This window comes from Zootoca vivipara, chromosome 15 (assembly GCF_965207765.1).
Source record: "Zootoca vivipara chromosome 15, rZooViv2.hap1.1, whole genome shotgun sequence".
NCBI classification, from domain to species: Eukaryota; Metazoa; Chordata; class Lepidosauria; order Squamata; family Lacertidae; genus Zootoca; species Zootoca vivipara.
The window spans coordinates 34927053-34950429 of NC_142598.1; the positions used below are offsets into that span (position 1 = coordinate 34927053).

The following is a 23377-nucleotide window of genomic DNA, read 5'->3' on the forward strand; positions in this document are numbered from 1 at the left end:
TTTGGGTGAGCTTTTTTTAGGGGTGCCAGTGACCTACCAGTGATCTACCACAGACATCCAGTGATCTACTGGTAGATCACAATCTACCTGTTGGACGTGCCTGCTGTAAATCAAGCAGAGAGAAAGCTGCTTACAAGGCTCCTGTACAGGCGTACCGGTATCTTCCTCTTGCTGCAGAGTTCCAGCATCACAGCATCACCCAGAGGCACCCACAAATATGAGTTATCCCTCTCTCTATTTCTTCCTTCCTTCCCTCCCTCTTCCATCCTTAATAAAATACTGGGGGGGGGCAGATAAGCCCCACATAGAAAGCCCATCAACATGGGGGGGGGATGACTTTCAAATACGGTATTTACCAGTAATTGGGGGGGGGAGGCACCTAGGCCTCTAGGAGTTGGCTGCTATGCCTAGGAGTAGGACAATTCAAGATAGCAGAATGATGCATATGCTATGGTAATATATCAATAGAATCATAGAATTGTAGTCGGAAGGGATCACAAGGGTCATCTAGTCCAACCCCGTGCAATGCAGGAATTTTTTCCTAAGGTGGGACTTGAACCCACGACATGGTTGAAATATTATACTGATATGCAGCAACGCCTCGGAGCCGTCGTGGCTGCGGCCATGCCTTGCCTTGCCCTCGCCCGCCCTGCCACCCCCTCTTGCCTGCCCGACCCTCCCGTCCTCTCCAGCCAAGCAGGGTAGCAGCCAACGCTGCCAGCCCCAGAAGCACAAAGTGGCCGCTGCCGCTGCCGCCATGATGTCATCGGGCCCGCTGGTCCTGTAGCCCCACCCACATTCCCACTTCGTGGCCCCTCCCCTCCCATGCCTTGGCCCCGCCCCTGAACAACCATGGCTTGCCCCCCCCCCTAGTTTTGATCCTGGCTATGCCCCTGCTGCACATCCCTATCCTATCTTGGGAACAAAATATAAAAAAATTCCTTCCAGTAGCACATTAGAGACCAACTAAGTTTGTCATAGGTATGAGCTTTCGTGTGCATGCACACTTCTTCAGATATCTGTTTTGACTACGTCAGACCAACACGGCTACCTACCTGTAACAACTACCTTGGGAAGTACGGTACAGCTTCGGTACCACACACATAACCCATAAGTGAGCACGCTCTCAATGGCACAGTGATAGAAGGCAAGCAGCAGCTTTTGCGGAAGAAGGTTTTTCCTTAGAATTCTCAAGAAGTACAGTCTCTGCTGCGCCTTCTTCACAAGCCCCCTTGTGTTGATGTCATGTTGTGTTGTATTAATGTCTGCTTGAGTGTAGAAATATGATACCAGAAACAGAAGATATGGTATTTTTTAAAAGCTAAAGGATCCCTGGATGGTTATGTCCAGTCAAAAGTGACTATAGGGTTGTGGTGCTCATCTCGCTTTCAGGCCGAGGGAGCCGGTGTTTGTCCACAGACAGCTTTTCCAGGTCAAGTGGCCAGCAAGACTAAACTGCTTCTGGTGCAACGGAACACCGTGACGGAAACCACAGCGCACGGAAACGCCATTTACCTTCCCGCTGCAGCTGTACCTATTTATCTACTTGCACTGGCATGCTTTCGAACTGTTAGGTTGGCAGGAGCTGGAACAGAGCAATGGGAGCTCACTCTGTTGCGGGGATTCGAACCGCCAACCTTCCAATCGAAAAGCCCAAGAGGCTCAGTGGTTTAGACCACAGCGCCACCGGCATCCCAGATAAGGTATTAGGGAAAAGGAGCAGTGGGGTGGATCTCCTGTACTTGTGTAGTCTTGCATCTTGGAGCTGAAATATTCTGAAAATCAAAGGCATCTGCTACTGTACTTTAAGATAACTCATGTTCTGATGATGAGAAAGTGGGTGAGGATCAGAAGGCACACAAAGTGGACAGAAGATACTGTATGTGTGTGTGGGCATTCTAGATCGCAAGGCGGTGAGCTATTCCACATCATGTTAAGGCTGGACAGGTGGCTAAGGTTTGCATTTGTTGACTAGGACAAAAGCTACCTGGTGACAACAGTGTGGGTGATCTGATGCAGTTCTGCACCCAAGAAGTAATGACCAAACTATGGACTTAAGAGCAATGAAGCTCGCATATGGAACCAGAAGACCAGTGTGAATGGACTGGTGCAGTTCTGCACCCAAGATAATAATTCCAATCATTGCCTTCATCCTGGCAAGTGTGTTATGAATCACATCTGCAACCCAATATTTTAATTCCGTGGGACAGGAAGTCTAAGAACCACAATCCTTTGCTCTTGTACTACTTTAATTAACAGTGGATAGTCTCCCTTAAGCATTACAATTTCCATGGAAAGTTCAGCATGAGATGTCTCGTTGGGTCTATTGTTATGTGTATATGAGCTTAAAGCTGCAATCTATCATCTATCTATCTATCTATCTATCTATCTATCTATCTATCTATCTATCTATCTATCATCTATCTATCTATCTATCTATCTCTCTCTCTCTCTATCTATCTATCATCTATCTATCTATCTATCTATCTATCTATCTATCTATCATCTATCTATCTATCTATCTATCTATCTATCTATCTATCTATCTATCATGAGATCCAAGACAAGTTCTAGAAGAGAAGGGGTGTGGATGCATCTCAGCAAAACCACTGCGGAATTTTGCGATAGTTTACTGTCACAATGCAAAGACACCACCCCAGATTTTTCCAAGCCACTAAGAAGCCTACCATTAATTGCATACAAGACAGGGTTAAAAATCATCTTTGCTTTTCCTTTGTGTACCCAGTGGTCAAGCTGCACTGCAACTGAACCAGTACTGTATTTCTAACAGTGGGCAACAATAATTTCCTCCACAGTGCATCCCACTGTGCAACACTTTCTTTGCAGGTGCCTATCTTGTCTTTGGAGGTGTTTGACTCGTGGGAAACCTGATCCAAAACGGCCGGCTCTGCCCTTTGGATATTTTCTCTTCTGCCAAGCACCCTCCTCAGCTGCATCCATAGAATTCTTGCTAGGCTTATTTAAATCAAAGAAATGTCGCGGCAATGGCTTTTCATTGGGTTGGTAGTGGTCTTGAGCAAACTCTGAAAAGGAAAGGAAAGACAAAACCATTATGCTTCTCAGCTCATCTTCTGAAGCTGTTGCAGATAGGAAACGAAGTTAAACAGAAGATTTGGTTTCCATTGCCGCCATCCTATAGGGCCTTCTCAGACAGAAGTAAAGGTAAAGGTAAAGGAACCCCTGACCATTAGGTCCAGTCAATGACGACTCTGGGGTTGCGGCGCTCATCTTGCTTTATTGGCCAAGGGAGCCGGCGTACAGCTTCCAGGTCATGTGGCCAGCATCACTAAGTCGCTTCTGGCGAACCAGAGCAGCTCACGTAAACGCCATTTACCTTCCCATCGGAGCGGTACCTATTTATCTACTTGCACTTTGATGTGCTTTCGAACTGCTAGGTGGGCAGGAGCTGGGACCAAACAACAGGAGCATACCCCGTCGCGGGGATTCGAACCGCCGACCTTCTGATCGGCAAGCCCTAGGCTCTGTGGTTTAACCCACAGCACCACCTGCGTAGGACAGAAGTACGTCCTATTAAATGTGTGCTACTCACACTCTAAGTGTGCCCAGGATTGCAGCCTAAGTTACTTTAAATAAAATTTATCTGACTTAGGTTTGCAAAATTCCTTATAAATTCTTAATCCCCTGCGCAAACCATAGTTTCCTAATCCTCTTTGCAGCTACTTGTGACAGTTTTTCTTTGTATCTAATTTGCTCACGCTCATTGGTTTCAGTGGGATTATGTTGGCCTAACTCTGTGTTGGATTTAGGCATACATGTCCTCCATTAGCGCGGTGCTAAATTTGTTTATTACCGTAATTCAAACTTATTTCATATTGCAGCAGCTGAATTCAACTGTTATCTAGAGGTACATTTACAATTTGCCTGATTCTGCTAATCAGTCTAGTTGAACTTTTGAAATTACTTATACCAGAGGCAATCTACATCAGTTTGTGTAATCCATTTGGTTACAGATAAAAATATGAGGAAAGATGTCGTGTAGATTCAGCCTTGATGTATCCATCTTTCTCATTTCCATCAAAGCTCAAAAGCTTGAAAGTGAAGTGAACTGAAGTGAACCTTAGGAAATATAATATGGGAGTGCAACACTTCAGATGAAAACATTACTTTTGTTATACTCTAACACACGGGTGTCAAACACAAGGCCCGGGGGCCTAATCCGGCCCGCCAGACCTCGTCATGTGGCCCGCATAGCCACCGCCGACATTACCCGCTGACAGTAGTTCTGGAGCCTGCGATTGGCCGAGGGTCAAAACCGGGGGCGGGGCTGCAGGCGGAGGCCGGGGCGCTGGAGCCGCGCTGACTGCCTTGGCCAGGGAATTTCAATTTCGAATGAGGCTCAGGGAGGCGGTGGCACAGCGGCCAGACGGGGAAGTGAGATGCAGGAGGAGGAAGCCCGCCGAGGAGGTAGGAAAGCCCTACAGGCGCCGCCAGCAAAGTTAGTGCCGGGACGGAGCAGCGCTGGATTTTTTTTTGGCGGGCTTTGCTGTAGTCTCCGAGAGCGAGTGAGGCGGCACTGGGGAGCCGCCGCCCGCCGCTTCCCTTCCTCTCCTCGGCTGCATCCGGGAGGTGGGCGAAAGGGACGCGGAGTGAGCCTGAGGGGGAAGTAGGCGAAGCGCAACAGTTGCTCTCTTGATGGAGCCGGGTTTCTCTTCCCTCTTCCCCCGTTTTCTCCTCATAGACACTCGGGAGGGTGCCTGGCTTTTGCTCTGCCCCCCACCCCCGAGCCGCCCTTTGGCTTCTCAGTTCCAGTGGAGCTGCTCTCCGGGGGGCGGCCGGGAGGGAGGCGGCGACGACAGCACGGGTTCCTGCTCTTCCCGCTCTGCCACCGCCTCCTCTCAGCCCCTTGTGATGTAGGGCTCCAGATGGAGTCGCCTCGCGGTTTGAGTAGGTGGGAGGGGAATTTTTTTTTGGGGGGGGGAAGGTTTTCAAGCCTCCTCTGCCTGCAGTCCCGGTAGGGAGAGGCGGCGGCGAAGACGACAACAGCGCGGGTGGGGGGAAGAGCAGCTCTGAGGCGAAGATGCACGTCCGCTGGGGCTGCCGCCGCCTTCCTCCTCGGGAAATCCGCTGCCCTCCCTCAGCGCGAGGGGAAGGGACTCTGGCGCTGAGGAGGGAGGATGCAAAAGCAAAGCAGGGAGTTGGCGCTGCACCGCATGTTCCTGCCCCTCTCCAAAGCATGGGGTGGGTTGCAGCGTGTGGCATCCTGCCTAGCGGGGTTTGGGTGTGCGCAGGGCGGGAGAGGGAAACCCTCTTTCCATCTGCAGGTTTTTAATCCCAGCAGTGGCTTTCTCCTTCCTGCCGAAGGTTTAGTTGAGCCCCCCCCCCCGGAAGCTGTCAATCCCCACCTTTTGTTCAAATTTCCCTCGTTTACATCCCCTCCCACACACGCGCCACGACGCAGGAATGTGATCCGCATGGGGGTGGGAATGAGCTTACATTATTACAAAAAACAGTAATAATTGAATGCAGTGACCAAACTGCTGATGCGGCCCCCGATGAATTTGAGTTTGACACCCCTGCTCTAACAATATCAGTACACACCAGCAAGCTTTCTTTTTAGCTCAAAGATTCTGGTATAAGAAAGATTGCAGTTTGAAAATCATATTTACTCAAATCTAATGCTCACCATTTTTGGCTAAATTATGTTGTGAAAATTAAGGATTCAATGGCACATTTACATTCGCCAGCAAATACTTTTTGGTTTCATGGTTCTGAAAATTGAGGTACACATTAGATTCGATGGCACACTCGACTCGAGTAAATAAAATGCAGTGATTGGGGGGGGGGGGAATGCACTGATTCATAATGTACAAATGACAATGTATGGTCAAAGGCAGATGAAAAAGAGCCCAGTTTAAACTGAAGGATGAAAACAGCAAGTGACACGGATTTTGATTGCTGCAGCTGGAGGAGAAAGCAGATTTCATATTATTTTACTACATACCTTCTGTGTTTTGGTCTCTCGTGATTACATAGGTTTCACATCTTTTCCCAGTCATTCCCTCTTTGCACCTAAAGGGGGGGGAGTGATCAGTAACTGAAGAACAGCAAAACAGGATATCCCAGGGGTTCCCAAACTAAGGCCCGGGGGCCAGATGCAGCCCAATCACCTTCTAAATCCGGCCCGCGAATGATCTGGGAATCAGCATGTTTTTACATGAGTAGAATGTGTCCTTTTATTTAAAATGCATCTCTGGGTTATTTGTGGGGCATAGGAATTCATTTATATATTTTTTCAAAATATAGTCCGGCCCCCCACAAGGTCTGAGGGACAGTGGACCGGCCCCCTGCCCAAAAAGTTTGCTGACCCCTGGGATATCCAATCACAGAACATTTCAGGATTTGGGCCTCTGCGATTGGCCCTTAAACTCCGAGTCATGATTCGCAGCTTGGCAGTTTAGACAGCCAATCACGTTGGCAGTGGGATTGGCCCAGGCCTTCAGAAAGGTATATAAGCAGTTGCTTTGCTCCTGTTGTCCAGTTCTGTTCATTCAATAAAGGTTCTTGCTGTTATCACTGTGTCTTGCTTTGTGGAAACCCACCTACACTTCAGGTGCGTAAGCCAATGCTGTGCAAAAGTCCCCTCAGCCATGGCTCCTAATTGCGCATCTTAGAGAAGAGTCAGGTGCACAAGAACACATAACCTGCCCCTGATTTTTCAGAGGCCACCTTTTTCTTTCCAGAACCCGAGACCAGGTTTTCTACCAACCAGGGAGCACCTCTGTCTTGCTTGGATCAGATCTCCTTTGGTTCGCTCACATTAAGCCTCGAGACACTGCTGAGGGTTTTTCACTGCCTCTTTCATAAACGCAACTAAACATACCAACATCAGAGCTCTTGAATGTATTTCAGCATAAGATTAGTTAGACCTGTTGGGTTAAACCAACTGTTAGCTTAGCCTTTTCTTTCCAAATCAATAAAGGTTGGGGGTGTTAATGTGTTTGGAAACAGGAGTCCCACGGTTATGTGCCTGTGTAGATGGCTGTTTGTTTGTGTTTTGCAAAATACTGCAAATATTCACCTACAAACAAGACAGTTGTATGTCTTTGCAGACATAGGTGGCAACTTGAGTCTTTTAAATAATACAGGACAAGCAACCGTAATATATTGCACATATTGCACTAGTTCAAATGCAGATGCCTGTAGTATGAATTCTATATGCTGTCAAAATTCTGTATTTTGCATTTTACAATTCTTGTTTTATTAAGCACTGTTCCATTTTAGCAGAAACTGTGTTCAATAACATTTTTGGAAGTGTCACTCCTAATAATAAATAGTATCGCTGCCAAACTAACTCTGTTAGGAGGAGTTAAGGAAGGATAGTTCTAATGTCAATACTAGTAAATTGCTGAGAAGACGACTCTGGGAACCAAACCATAATACAGGGTCTTGGAGGTTTAAAAAATGCAGTGACTCTGCTATTAATTTGTGGACTAAATTATCCTTGGTAACCAATTTATCAGGAAAAAGTGTTTGACAATAAATGCTGCAAGTCTGCTAAAGAAAGGCTTTTTTTTTCTTTTTACCAGCAGAAAGGTGTTGTGTTTTCTTTGGTCATGTAGCAGATGCCGTCATTTAGACAGTAGCCTTCCATTTCTGCACCGCACCTTTCATAGTGAGTTGGCAGAGGCCTATCGTCAGATGCGGCTAGAAAAAAACACAGGAGAGGAGGGATGTTATTATAGTTAATATGGCTGCGCATTTTACAGAACAGTGTCAAACTAGAATGACAGGATTCGCATTTCCAGGTGTGAAATATTACAGCGATAAACATTCAGCTTCTTAATTACAAAGGAAGAAACAGTGAACTTCTGAATAATATTTTGGGGTATCCACATGATCTCTACCTCCTCACTCACATGCACGGTACACACTGGAATATTATCACCCAGCCCTCGTGCAGTTGAAGGAAGGGCGAAGGAGGTATATTGGCAGGCAAAATCAGCTTCCAGGTGTGACCGGGGTGGAATCTACGCACATATTAAAAATGCCATGAAGATGCTTTCTTAAAAATCAAAATAAAAAGTTTTGAAAAATACATTGACTTTTGCTCAGCTCACTGTCTCCATCTAGTGTCACATTTGTATGTTGTTCTTTTACAACACATTTAAAACATTTTAAATGTGTGACTAGACACAAGAATTGCAGCTCTCAGTGTTTTAAATACAGAACTGACCCAGTCGCCAAGAAAGCAGAAGTGGTGTGACCAGATTTTAAGAGTAAAAAGGTAACAAGGGTCAGGGGTTAGGTTCCTATTCCTCTCACTGTGCAGTCACAAAATGGTGTTTATGCATTCCAGCAAAGATCGCTGGAATCACAGGAGCGGACGTTTGCTGTATTCTGTTTCCGTTTGTTTCTTCCTTCTTCGGACTTCTCTCAGCGAGAGGAGACGTGCTTTCTTTTGTTCTGCCTTATACTTAGTAATAAAAGTAGTTTGTAGCACACACCTCTGCCTCAGTCCTTCTGTGTTTTACTCTGCAAGATATCTGAATATGTGCCCGGTGTCTAGAAGGCACAGGTCATGAAGACGTCGAGGAGAAGTGCTGGAAACATTCCTGCGTTTTGCCTGGCGGATCGTTCCTCCCCCCCCACTCGCTTGCCCGACAACCGCATCCCCTCTAACATTCCTCAGATGAAAACAGGGACATTCCTCACTGCCTCCCGACTGACCCTCATTGACTCTCCCCCCCCCATTTTTGTCCCCAGACCATTTTCATCACCTCTACATCAACGGGGCACAGCACAGACACCCTTTACCGCCCTGAGAAAACCCCTTAACCCCGATCTTATTTTATTTTATTTTATTCTTTGGTAGAGTTACAAAAAAGGAAAGCACCCTGCAATAAATAAATGTTAGAAAGGGGCAAGATTAGACGCGGATGCAGAAAGTGTTTTTGCTGTTGTTGTTGTTGCCAGCTTCCGCTCCTCTTTGCCTGCTCTCCAGCAGCTGCCAACAGCTGCCCAAGGGAGAAGACTAGCAGAAGCAGCAGCCGCCACGCAAAGGCCACGGGAGGTCCCCTCCCAGCCACCATTCGGGATAAAGACCAGCTCATCCCCTTCCAAGCTCAGCAGCGGCCATGCTGGTGGGGGGAAAATAGGGATCAAATCAGAAGTTGGGGTGGCTTTTGTAATTCCGGGACGTCCCTGGAAAACTGGGGCACTCGGAGGGTACGGGGCCTTTGCCCCAAACGTTGCCCCAATATAATTCACCACCATAAGTTCCGCAAAATGCAAAAATGACTGGGAGAGACTGGACGAGAAGTTGCAGGGAAGCAAGTCCGTCCTCACCTGCGCGCTCCATTTGCTGTTAAAATGGAAACCCCGTCTCAGTCTCTTGAGGAGAGCGGGGCCTTGTGGCTTTAAACATACGAAACACACCCAATATTGCATTGTTTAAAGGAAAAAAGACAAATATATTTGCATTGTAGTCCAGCAATTATGTCTACACAACAAGAAAACAGATTGTATTTTTTAAAAATAAAAATTAACAGTGACATTAAAATACCGTATATTTCCATGTATAAGACTAGGTTTCCCCCCTAAAAAATAATGCCAAAAATTATGGAGCACCTTATACACGGGGCCATCTTCCCACATTTTCTTAAGTCTGAGTCCCCCAAAATAGACGGGAAAAATATGGTAATTTGAAAACAATGCATTGCATGTTACAATGTTTGGGCTCTCATCACAGAGAACATTCATTGATCCTTCACAATCTCTCTTTATCGCTGCTTTTAACAGAGCGCCTAACGGTTTTCAGAGCAAAATGAATTTAATAATTCATTGTAATACATTCTCTGCAAAGCCAATGTGGCCCTAAATATGGGAAATCCCATGCTCTCCCTTATAGAAGCCACCTTACTTCTGCTGAATAGGAATACAAAAGAGCAGCAAGCTACATGGTGAAGGACTGTTTGGTAGCTCAACTTTGGCTGAATCACTTACCTGAGTGACCGGAATACCGTAGATCAGTGTTCCCCAACCTTTTTATCGCCATGGACCAGTCAATGTTTGATAATTTTACTGCGGCCCGCTGAGGGGGGGGGGTGTCGATTGTTTCACTGCCCGCTGAGGGGGGGATGTTGATTGTTTATATTTTATTTAGATTGTTTTGATTTAGTAATTTTAATTAAATTGTATTTAATGTTCCTTGGGTGGCCCGGTACCAATTGATCCATGGCCCGGTACCGGTCCATGGCCCGGGGGTGGAGGACCACTGCCGTAGATCAGGCACGTCCAACAGGTATATTGTGATCTACCGGTAGATCACTGGACATCTGTGGTAGATCACTTGTAGATCACTGGCTCCACCCAAAGCAGCTCAACAGCTTTAGCTCCCCTAAAAAAAAGCTCAACATTTTTGCCCTGCACCCCCCCAAAATGTGGCTTTCTTTCACCCTAAAAGAAGGTCAACAAGTTTGACCTGAACCAAAAAAAACCCAGGGCTTTCCTCCTCCCTAAAAAGCTCAACAACTTGGACCTGAACCCCCCCCAAAACAGGGCTTTCCTTCATAGAAAAAGTTCAACAACCTTGACCTGAAGCCCCCAAAAGGGGGTAGATCACTGCCAGTTTTTACCTCCGTGAGTAGATCGCAGTCTCCTGGGAGTTGGCCACCCCTGCCGTAGATTTTCCAGCATGGAGATTGCGTGTTGTTGAGCTTCACAGATATACACAACTGCCCTGTAGTATTTGCGGCCACAATATCTTGTTATTTCTTGGGGCAGCACTTCTGTTGGCAGCGTAACTAACAGCAATAGCAAGAGGTGGTCCAAGCTCATCTTGCCCATTTCCACTCAGTCGCTGACTCTGCTCTCCCCCAGTTTGCCTTTGAGCTCCCAGATGCCTCTGTCCTAGCCAGCAAACGCTAAGCTCAGCCTCTACCTGCCCGGCCTTTAAATAAGGTGCAACACCTTTTACATGATCTGGAAAATGAAGATAAGGCCTTCCGAGGGAAATGGAAGATGTCCTGTACTTGTGCATTCTTGCATGTGGGGGCTGAAATATTCTGAAAATCAAAGGCATCTGTTTTTGTACATTAAGATCTCCCATGTTATCATAATGAGAAAGCAGTGAGGGCGAGGATCAGAAGGCACAAAGTAGATAGAAGCTAGAGTACATGGACATCTTGTGAAGTCTGGGTAGGTGGAGGTGAAGGTGTGCATATGTTGGCTAGGAAAGGTGAGCAGAGTGACTGAGCTCGAGTGGCACAGCAACCTGGCTGTGAGGCGGAGGTTGAGCCCTTCTCTATTTTCCAGATCATTGTGCCCAGCTGCACATTTACCAGCTCTGGTAGCTGCCCTGCAGCTGCCTGTTTGCTTAGTGACCAAAGCTGATCCCGAATCATTCCTTGACACGCAACAAGGAAAGGTGAATGGCACGTGTGCCCCGGCTTGACAACCTGCATTGTTATTGGCCCACAAGACAAGGATACTATGGCTACTAGGGTGATGACTTTTTCATTTCCCCCCCTCAAAAATTATTTCCTGTAGCACAAATGGATGAATGTTTGCCTATCAATGACTAAAATGAGGTATATTCCATTGAAATATTTAAAAAGGTTACGCACAAACCGTTTGTAAAAATTTTTTGTATGCCGTTTTACCATTTCATTAAATTGTATTAGCAATTCTATATATATTTCGTATCAAATCTGGACACAACACCACATTCCACAATTAATATTTGCACATCCAATTTTTCAGGAACACCAAAAACTCAGTGTTTTTTGCAGCCAGTACTTTTTATTTGAATACTGCTTGTACGAAAAAGAAGATTGCTGATTTGTAATCTATTTTGTCTCCAAATTATTGCTGGTGTTTCCTGTAAAAAAACAAAAAACCACATGAATTGCCATTGCCATTATAATTATGTTTTGCACTGAATGTATTTGCATTTTGTTATGCGTTCATTTTCCTACTCCAATTCTTTTAAAATGATGCTGATTTCTGTGCCACATTTGCCACACTGAAGAGAGAAACCCAACCTTTAATTAAAGTGTTATATAGTCTACATTATATAGTCTTAATTACATTATATAGTCTTAATTCCAAGCCGGAATTAAGATTGCCGGAAGAAATATCAACAACCTCAGATATGCAGATGACACAACCTTGATGGCAGAAAGCGAGGAGGAATTAAAGAACCTTTTAATGAGGGTGAAAGAGGAGAGCGCAAATTATGGTCTGAAGCTCAACATCAAAAAAACCAAGATCATGGGCACTGGTCCCATCACCTCCTGGCAAATAGAAGGGGAAGAAATGGAGGCAGTGAGAGATTTTACCTTCTTGGGCTCCTTGATCACTGCAGATGGTGACAGCAGTCACGAAATTAAAAGACGCCTGCTTCTTGGGAGAAAAGCAATGACAAACCTAGACAGCATCTTAAAAAGCAGAGACATCACCTTGCCGACAAAGGTCCGTATAGTTAAAGCTATGGTTTTCCCAGTAGTGATGTATGGAAGTGAGAGCTGGACCATAAAGAAGGCTGATCGCCGAAGAATTGATGCTTTTGAATTATGGTGCTGGAGGAGACTCTTGAGAGTCCCATGGACTGCAAGAAGATCAAACCTCTCCATTCTGAAGGAAATCAGCCCTGAGTGCTCCCTGGAAGGACAGATCGTGAAGCTGAGGCTCCAATACTTTGGCCACCTCATGAGAAGAGAAGAATCCTTGGAAAAGACCCTGATGTTGGGAAAGATTGAGGGCACTAGGAGAAGGGGACGACAGAGGACAAGATGGTTGGACAGTGTTCTCGAAGCTACCAACATGAGTTTGACCAAACTGCGGGAGGCAGTGGAAGACAGGAGTGCCTGGCGTGCTATGGTCCATGGGGTCACGGAGAGTCGGACACGACTAAACGACTAAACAACAACAACATAGTCTACATTAAATGTGCATGTGTGAAATTGAAAGCTAATGGATATAACTCAGCCAGGGATATATTTTCCTATGTGTTCCCAATATGCCGAATTTCCATAAACACAAAGCTCAATACATACAATAAAATGTAGTTGTCCTAGATTACCTGGGACATGAGCTGTATTGGTTATACATTGCACATAAAAGTGAAGAGGCTCGTGTAAATACATGGAGAAAACCATGCAGGAATTCATTGGCTTAGGGAGGGCCCACCTTTAAAACTTTCAATTTACTAAACCACAGTTTGCAGTTTTTCTGCCAGAGATATGGTACCCCAAAGCTCTCCAGGACTCTTCATTACAACACCCAGAGCCATGTCCTTTCTAAGATGGCACAAAACATGACCAATCTGACCAATGCAGATCGGTGTTCTATACCAAGCCAATCCCTCTACCCTTTCCTGGTTTTGCTTAACGTCTAGCTTACCAAAGAGTACCGGTGGACTCAAATTCTTGCTCACTATTTTATGACATTTTAGTTGATCATCATAAGGGGATTTTGGAATTCTTCAAACTAAAAGTAGCAGTTGAACCCTTAGCCACACGTGTTTTTCGTTTTCCCCAAGGTTATAGGTTTTGCTGAACAGAATCATGACATGAGGCTCAGTGTTTTCAGTACTGGGACTACCAATAGTCTGTCTCCATCATCGTCACCAACTCCAGCTCCAACTTACTAGCCAACCTGCTTTAGCTACATGACTCATTCACATTGATTTCCTTAAGACATGCTCAAGAAAATGGTATTTAACCCAAAAATACCCTGGACCTCAGAAAACAAATTGGAAATACTACCACCTGAAGTCACCAACAAGGCGCAACCGCCCCGCCCCCCGGCCTGGGCCATGCAGTGAATTGAAAGCTTTTGTTAATCCTCTGGTCCATAGTTCCTATCACCATATGTACATCCCCATAGCTTTGGTTAAGAAGCCACAATCTTACTTAGATGAGAATCTGTTAATGTGGACAATATAGAAGATGCTCATTTCACTATCTGTATCCTGATAGCCAGCTCGTCACAATTTCCAGACGATTCTTCAGTTCTCAGATAATGTCAAGAGATAAGTAAAAAAATTCCTTCAGTAGCACCTTAAAGACCAACTAAGTTTTTATTTTGGTATGAGCTTTCGTGTGCATGCACACTTCTTCAGATATTTTACTTCGACCCAGACCAACACGGCTACCTACCTGTAACCTGTCAAGAGATAAGATAAGATAAGATAATCTTTATTGTCATTGCCCACCCTGCATGAACAACGAAATTACTCAGCTGCTCCATCCACTCAGATAAGGCACTCCACATAAATTTAAAATAACTACAAAACATCAATTAAACAATACAATACGAAATGGCAAGAAAAAAATAAGATGACTTCAAAGTCCAGACTTTCCATTTAAGGCCAAAATTGCTCTAGAGAAGAAACTGTTCTTGAGATGGCTCGTTCTCGCCTTCATTGTTCTGTATCTCCGTCCCGATGGCAGGAGCTTGAAGAAATGGTGACCAGGATGCGATGGATCTCTTGATATGTCTAGTGCTTTCCTGTGGCACCTGGTGATGTAGATTTGTTCTAAGGTGGAGAGTGAACAGCCAATAATGCTCTCCGCTGTTTTAATAATTCTGCACAACCCTATCCTATCTTGGGAGGTAAAGGTAAAGGTAAAGGGACCCCTGACCATTAGGTCCAGTCGTGACCGACTCTGGGGTTGCGCGCTCATCTCGCATTATTGGCCGAGGGAGCCGGCGTATAGCTTCCAGGTCATGTGGCCAGCATGACAAAGCCGCTTCTGGCAAACCAGAGCAGCACATGGAAATGTCGCTTACCTTCCCGCTGTAGCGGTTCCTATTTATCTACTTGCATTTTGACGTGCTTTCGAACTGCTAGGTTGGCAGGAGCTGGGACCAAGCAACGGGAGCTCACCCCGTCACAGGGATTCGAACCGCCGACCTTCTGATCAGCAAGCCCTAGGCTCAGTGGTTTAACCACAGCCCCACCTGGGTCCCTGGGAGGTAAAGGTAAAGGGACCCCTGACCATTAGGTCCAGTCGTGACCGACAGCCAATAATGCTCTCCGCTGTTTTAATAATTCTGCACAACCCTATCCTATCTTGGGAACAAAATATAAAAAAATTCCTTCCAGTAGCACCTTAGAGACCAACTAAGTTTGTCATGGGTATGAGCTTTTGTGTGCATGCACACTTCTTCAGATATCTGTTTTGACTATGTCAGACCAACACGGCTACCTACCTGTAACAACTATCTTGGGAAGTACAGCTTCGGTACCACACACATAACCCATAAGTGAGCATGCTCTCAATGGCACAGTGATAAAAGGCAAGCAGCAGCTTTTGCGGAAGAAGGTTTCTCCTTAGAATTCTCAAGAAGTACGGTCTCTGTTGCGCCTTCTTCACAAGCCCCCTTGTGTTGATGTTGTGTCGTGTCGTATTGTATTAATGTCTGCTTGAGTGTAGAAATATGATACCAGAAACAGAAGATATGGTATTTTTTAAAACCTAAAGGATCCCTGGATGGTTATGTCCAGTCAAAAGTGACTACAGTGGAACCTCGGTTTATGAACACCTCGGTTTATGAATTTTTGGTTTACGAACACTGCAGACCCATCTGGAACGGATTAATTCACTTTCCATTACTTTCAATGGGAAAGTTCCCTTCAGTTTATGAACGCTTCAGTTTATGAACAGACTTCCGGAACCAATTACACCCATGCTTCGGGTTAAGTACGCTTCAGGTTGAGTACTCCGTGGACCCATCTGGAACAGATTAATCCACTTTCCATTATTTTCAATGGGAAAGTTCGTTTCAGTTTATGAACGCTTCAGTTTAAGTACTCCGCGGACCGTCTGGAACAGATTAATCCACTTTCCATTACTTTCAATGGGAAAGTTCGCTTCAGTTTATGAACGCTTCAGTTTAAGTACTCCACGGACCGTCTGGAACAGATTAATCCACTTTCCATTACTTTCAATGGGAAAGTTTGCTTCAGTTTATGAACGCTTCAGTTTATGAACAGACTTCCGGAACCAATTGTGTTCATAAACCGAGGTACCACTGTATAGGGTTGTGGTGCTCATCTCGCTTTCAGGCCGAGGGAGCCGGTGTTTGTCCACAGACAGCTTTCCGGTTCATGTGGCCAGCAGGACTAAACTACTTCTGGTGCAACGGAACACCGTGACGGAAACCACAGCGCACGGAAACGCCATTTACCTTCCCGCTGCAGCTGTACCTATTTATCTACTTGCACTGGCATGCTTTCGAACTGTTAGGTTGGCAGGAGCTGGAACAGAGCAATGGGAGCTCACTCTGTTGTGGGGATTTGAACCGCCAACCTTCCAATCGAAAAGCCCAAGAGGCTCAGTGGTTTAGACCACAGCGCCACCGGCATCCCAGATAAGGTATTAGGGGAAAGGAGCAGTGGGGTGGATCTCCTGTACTTGTGTAGTCTTGCATCTTGGAGCTGAAATATTCTGAAAATCAAAGGCATCTGCTACTGTACTTTAAGATAACTCATGTTCTGATGATGAGAAAGTGGGTGAGGATCAGAAGGCACACAAAGTGGACAGAAGATACTGTATGTGTGTGTGGGCATTCTAGATCGCAAGGCGGTGAGCTATTCCACATCATGTTAAGGCTGGACAGGTGGCTAAGGTTTGCATTTGTTGACTAGGACAAAAGCTACCTGGTGACAACAGTGTGGGTGATCTGATGCAGTTCTGCACCCAAGAAGTAATGACCAAACTATGGACTTAAGTGCAATGAAGCTCGCATATGGAACCAGAAGACCAGTGTGAATGGACTGGTGCAGTTCTGCACCCAAGATAATAATTCCAATCATTGCCTTCATCCTGGCAAGTGTGTTATGAATCACATCTGCAACCCAATATTTTAATTCCGTGGTACAGGAAGTCTAAGAACCACAATCCTTTGCTCTTGTACTACTTTAATTAACAGTGGATAGTCTCCCTTAAGCATTACAATTTCCATGGAAAGTTCAGCATGAGATGTCTCGTTGGGTCTATTGTTATGTGTATATGAGCTTAAAGCTGCAATAAATCTATCTATCATCTATCTATCAATCATGAGATCCAAGACAAGTTCCAGAAGAGAAGGGGTGTGGATGCATCTCAGCAAAACCACTGCGGAATTTTGCGATAGTTTACTGTCACAATGCAAAGACACCACCCCAGATTTTTCCAAGCCACTAAGAAGCCTACCATTAATTGCATACAAGACAGGGTTAAAAATCATCTTTGCTTTTCCTTTGTGTACCCAATGGTCAAGCTGCACTGCAACTGAACCAGTACTGTATTTCTAACAGTGGGCAACAATAATTTCCTCCACAGTGCATCCCACTGTGCAACACTTTCTTGGCAGGTGCATATCTTGTCTTTGGAGGTGTTTGACTCGTGGGAAACCTGATCCAAAACGGCCGGCTCTGCCCTTTGGATATTTTCTCTTCTGCCAAGCACCCTCCTCAGCTGCATCCATAGAATTCTTGCTAGGCTTATTTAAATCAAAGAAATGTCGCGGCAATGGCTTTTCATTGGGTTGGTAGTGGTCTTGAGCAAACTCTGAAAAGGAAAGGAAAGACAAAACCATTATGCTTCTCAGCTCATCTTCTGAAGCTGTTGCAGATAGGAAACGAAGTTAAACAGAAGATTTGGTTTCCATTGCCGTCATCCTATAGGGCCTTCTCAGACAGAAGTAAAGGTAAAGGAACCCCTGACCATTAGGTTCAGTCAATGACGACTCTGGGGTTGCGGCGCTCATCTCGCTTTATTGGCCAAGGGAGCCGGCGTACAGCTTCCAGGTCATGTGGCCAGCATGACTAAGTCGCTTCTGGCGAACCAGAGCAGCACACGGAAACGCCGTTTACCTTCCCATCGGAGCGGTACCTATTTATCTACTTGAACTTTGATGTGCTTTTGAACTGCTAGGTGGGCAGGAGCTGGGACCAAACAACAGGAGCGTACCCCGTTGCGGGGATTCGAACCGCCGACCTTCTGATCGGCAAGCCCTAGGCTCTGTGGTTTGACCCACAGCACCACCTGCATAGGACAGAAGTACGTCCTATTAAATGTGTGCTACTCACACTCTAAGTGTGCCCAGGTTTGCAGCCTAAGTTACTTTAAATAAAATTTATCTGACTTAGGTTTGCAAAATTCCTTATAAATTCTGAATCCCCTGCGCATCTTAAACTAAGTAAAATATTGTTGACATATCAGAATGCTAGTTTTATTGGGTGCTGGGACTAGATTTTGGGGTGGTTTGTTTGAGTAATCATTATTTATTTATTTTAAAAATCGTACTACTATTATTGATGAGAAACAAGCATTGAGAACATTGCACAATATCATTCCTTGTTTGGTTCTCTTCATTCGATTTTCTGGTTTGTACCAACAAACCATAGTTTCCTAATCCTCTTTGCAGCTACTTGTGACAGTTTTTCTTTGTATTTAATTTGCTCACGCTCATTGGTTTCACTGGGATTATGTTGGCCTAACTCTGTGTTGGATTTAGGCATACATGTCCTCCATTAGCACGGTGCTAAATTTGTTTATTACCGTAATTCAAACTTATTTCATATTGCAGCAGCTGAATTCAACTGTCATCTAGAGGTACATTTACAATTTGCCTGATTCTGCTAATCAGTCTAGTTGAACTTTTGAAATTACTTATACCAGAGGCAATCTACATCAGTTTGTGTAATCTATTTGGTTACAGATAAAAATATGAGGAAAGATGTTGTGTAGATTCAGCCTTGATGTATCCATCTTTCTCATTTCCATCAAAGCTCAAAAGCTTGAAAGTGAAGTGAACTGAAGTGAACCTTAGGAAATATAATATGGGAGTGCAACACTTCAGATGAAAACATTACTTTTGTTAGTACACACCAGCAAGCTTTCTTTTTAGCTCAAAGATTCTGGTATAAGAAAGATTGCAGTTTGAAAATCATATTTACTCAAATCTAATGCTCACCATTTTTGGCTAAATTATGTTGTGAAAATTAAGGATTCAAGGGCACATTTACATTCGCCAGCAAATACTTTTTGGTTTCATGGTTCTGAAAATTGAGGTACACATTAGATTCGATGGCACACTCGACTTGAGTAAATAAAATGCAGTGATCGGGCGGGGGGGGGGATGCACTGATTCATAATGTACAAATGACAATGTATGGTCAAAGGCAGATGAAAAAGAGCCCAGTTTAAACTGAAGGATGAAAACAGCAAGTGACACAGATTTTGATTGCTGCAGCTGGAGGAGAAAGCAGATTTCATATTATTTTACTACATACCTTCTGTGTTTTGGTCTCTCGTGATTACATAGGCTTCACATCTTTTCCCAGTCATTCCCTCTTTGCACCTAAAGGGGGGGGGAGTCATCAGTAACTGAAGAACAGCAAAACAGGATATCCCAGGGGTTCCCAAACTAAGGCCCGGGGGCCAGATGCAGCCCAATCACCTTCTAAATCCGGCCCGCGAATGATCCGGGAATCAGCATGTTTTTACATGAGTAGAATGTGTCCTTTTATTTAAAATGCATCTCTGGGTTATTTGTGGGGCATAGGAATTCATTTATATATTTTTTCAAAATATAGTCCGGCCCCCCACAAGGTCTGAGGGACAGTGGACCGGCCCCCTGCCCAAAAAGTTTGCTGACCCCTGGGATATCCAATCACAGAACATTTCAGGATTTGGGCCTCTGCGATTGGCCCTTAAACTCCGAGTCATGATTCGCAGCTTGGCAGTTTAGACAGCCAATCACGTTGGCAGTGGGATTGGCCCAGGCCTTCAGAAAGGTATATAAGCAGTTGCTTTGCTCCTGTTGTCCAGTTCTGTTCATTCAATAAAGGTTCTTGCTGTTATCCCTGTGTCTTGCTTTGTGGAAACCCACCTACACTTCAGGTGCGTAAGCCAATGCTGTGCAAAAGTCCCCTCAGCCATGGCTCCTAATTGCGCATCTTGGAGCAGAGTCAGGTGCACAAGAACACATAACCTGCCCCTGATTTTTCAGAGGCCACCTTTTTCTTTCCAGAACCCGAGACCAGGTTTTCTACCAACCAGGGAGCACCTCTGTCTTGCTTGGATCAGATCTCCTTTGGTTCGCTCACATTAAGCCTCGAGACACTGCTGAGGGTTTTTCACTGCCTCTTTCATAAACGCAACTAAACATACCAACACCAGAGCTCTTGAATGCATTTCAGCATAAGATTAGTTAGACCTGTTGGGTTAAACCAACTGTTAGCTTAGCCTTTTCTTTCCAAATCAATAAATGTTGGGGGTGTTAATGTGTTTGTAGTACGAATTCTATATGCTGTCAAAATTCTGTATTTTGCATTTTACAATTCTTGTTTTATTAAGCACTGTTCCATTTTAGCAGAAACTGTGTTCAATAACATTTTTGGAAGTGTCACTCCTAATAATAAATAGTATCGCTGCCAAACTAACTCTGTTAGGAGGAGTTAAGGAAGGATAGTTCTAATGTCAATACTAGTAAATTGCTGAGAAGACGACTCTGGGAACCAGACCATAATACAGGGTCTTGGAGGTTTAAAAAATGCAGTGACTCTGCTATTAATTTGTGGACTAAATTATCCTTGATAACCAATTTATCAGGAAAAAGTGTTTGAAAATAAATGCTGCAAGTCTACTAAAGAAAGGCTTTTTTTTTACCAGCAGAACTTCTTTGCGGTCTCTATGATAATGTAGCAGGTGCCGTCATTTAGACAATAGCCTTCCATTTCTGCACCGCACCTTACGAGATGAGCTGACGGAGGCCTATCGTCAGATGCGGCTAGAAAAAAACACAGGAGAGGAGGGATGTTATTATAGTTAATATGGCTGCGCATTTTACAGAACAGTGTCAAACTAGAATGAGAGGATTTGCTTTTTTTTTTACAATAATCTTTTATTAATTTTTTTCAAAAAAAGTACAAAACATTAAAGAACAAAAATAGAAAAAGGGAAAAGGACAAAAACAATAGAAAAACAAATACATATAAAGCATAAAATCTTATCTCACCTCACAGTGTATATTGGGACCTCCTCGGGTTCCCCTCCCTGTGGTTCTTAAATACATTTATTTCTAGCAAATTCTATATCAGTTTATTCACCTTGTAAAAAACTTCTTTTCTTCCTCTAAAATATCAAGTTCACATATTCCACAGTTTATTTACAACTTAATTTCTGATCTAATATGTTACTTTAGCATATTTTTAAAATATAATTTAAAATCTTTCCATTCTTCTTCCATCGCTTCCTCTCCCTAGTTGCGGATTCTTCCGGTCATCTCAGCCAGTTCCATAAACTCCATCATCTTCATCTGCCAATCATCAATCGTTGGTAATGTTTGTAGCTTCCAGTTCTTGGCAATCAAAAGTCTCGCTGCTGTCGTAGAATGACAGGATTTGCATTTCCAGGTGTGAAATATTACAGCGATAAACATTCAGCTTCTTAATTACAAAGGAAGAAACAGTGAACTTCTGAATAATATTTTGGGGTATCCACATGATCTCTACCTCCTCACTCACATGCACGGTACACACTGGAATATTATCACCCAGCCCTCGTGCAGTTGAAGGAACGGCGAAGGAGGTGCATTGGCAGGCAAAATCAGCTTCCAGGTGTGACCGGGGTGGAATCTACGCACATATTTAAAATGCCATGAAGATGCTTTCTTTTAAAAAAAAAAGTTTTGAAAAAAACATTGACTTTTGCTTAGCTCACTGTCTCCATCTAGTGTCACATTTGTATGTTGTTCTTTTACAACACATTTAAAACATTTTGGAGTTTTAAAACATTTAAAACATTTAAAACATTTTAAATGTGTGACTAGACACAAGAATTGCAGCTCTCCGTGTTTTAAATACAGAACTGACCCAGTCGCCAAGAAAGCAGAAGTGGTGTGACCAGATTTTAAGAGTAAAAAGGTAACATGGGTCAGGGGTTAGGTTCCTATTCCTCTCACTGTGCAGTCACAAAATGGTGTTTATGCATTCCAGCAAAGATCGCTGGAATCACAGGAGCGGACGTTTGCTGTATTCTGTTTCCGTTTGTTTCTTCCTTCTTCGGACTTCTCTCAGCGAGAGGAGACGTGCTTTCTTTTGTTCTGCCTTATACTTAGTAATAAAAGTAGTTTGTAGCACACACCTCTGCCTCAGTCCTTCTGTGTTTTACTCTGCAAGATATCTGAATATGTGCCCCGGTGTCTAGAAGGCAAAGGTCATGAAGACGTCGAGGAGAAGTGCTGGAAACATTCCTGCGTTTTGCCTGGGGGGGTCGTTCCTCCCCCCCCCCACTGACTGGGGTGGAATCTACATGGTGAAGGACTGCTTGGTAGCTCAACTTTGGCTGAATCACTTACCTGAGTGACCGGAATACCGTAGATTGTTTTGATTTAGTAATTTTAATTAAATTGTATTTAATGTTCCTTGGGTGGCCCAGTACCAATTGATCCATGGCCCGGTACCGGTCCATGGCCCGGGGGTGGAGGACCACTGCCGTAGATCAGGCACGTCCAACAGGTAGATTGTGATCTACCGGTAGATCACTGGACATCTGTGGTAGATCACTGGTAGATCACTGGCTCCGCTCAAAGCAGCTCAACAGCTTTAGCTCCCCTAAAAAAAGCTCAACATTTTTGCCCTGCACCCCCCAAAAATGTGGCTTTCTTTCACCCTAAAAGAAGGTCAACAAGTTCGACCTGAACCCCCCAAAAACCAGGGCTTTCCTCCTCCCTAAAAAGCTCAACAACTTGGACCTGAACCCCCCCCCCCAAAAGCAGGGCTTTCCTTCATAGAAAAAGTTCAACAACCTTGACCCGAAGTAGATCACTGCCAGTTTTTACCTCTGTGAGTAGATCGCAGTCTCCTGGGAGATGGCCACCCCTGCCGTAGATTTTCCAGCATGTTGATTGCGTGTTGTTGAGATTCACAGATATACACAACTGCCTTGTAGTATTTGCGGCCACAATATCCTGTTATTTCTTGGGACAGCACTTCTGTTGGCAGCGTAACTAACAGCAATAGGAAGAGGTGGTCCAAGCTCATCTTGCCCATTTCCACTCAGTCGCTGACTCTGCTCTCCCCCAGTTTGCCTTTGAGCTCCCAGATGCCTCTGTCCTAGCCAGCAAACGCTAAGCTCAGCCTCTACCTGCCTGGCCTTTAAATAAGGTGCAACACCTTTTTTACATGAGGTGCAACATGAGGTGATCTGGAAAAAGAAGATAAGGCCTTCCGAGGGAAATGGAAGATGTCCTGTACTTGTGCATTCTTGCATGTGGGGGCTGAAATATTCTGAAAATCAAAGGCATCTGTTTTTGTACATTAAGATCTCCCATGTTATCATAATGAGAAAGCAGTGAGGGCGAGGATCAGAAGGCACAAAGTAGATAGAAGCTAGAGTAC

At 44.6% G+C, this 23377-nt stretch overlaps 2 long non-coding RNA genes across 2 annotated transcripts; both read right to left on the reverse strand.

Moving 5' to 3' along the window:
• Window positions 1-2471: 2471 nt before the first annotated feature.
• Window positions 2472-11503, reverse strand: LOC148683441 (uncharacterized). Its single transcript, XR_015947210.1, has 4 exons — window positions 10617-11503; window positions 7566-7686; window positions 5984-6051; window positions 2472-3044 (listed from the first exon to the last, which is right to left on the reverse strand). It is a non-coding gene; the product is annotated as an uncharacterized LOC148683441 (long non-coding RNA).
• A 5392-nt stretch (window positions 11504-16895) lies between these two features.
• LOC148683442 (uncharacterized) lies at window positions 16896-22325 on the reverse strand. The gene is made up of 3 exons (XR_015947307.1): window positions 20646-22325; window positions 19268-19335; window positions 16896-17540 (listed from the first exon to the last, which is right to left on the reverse strand). It is a non-coding gene; the product is annotated as an uncharacterized LOC148683442 (long non-coding RNA).
• Window positions 22326-23377: the final 1052 nt, after the last annotated feature.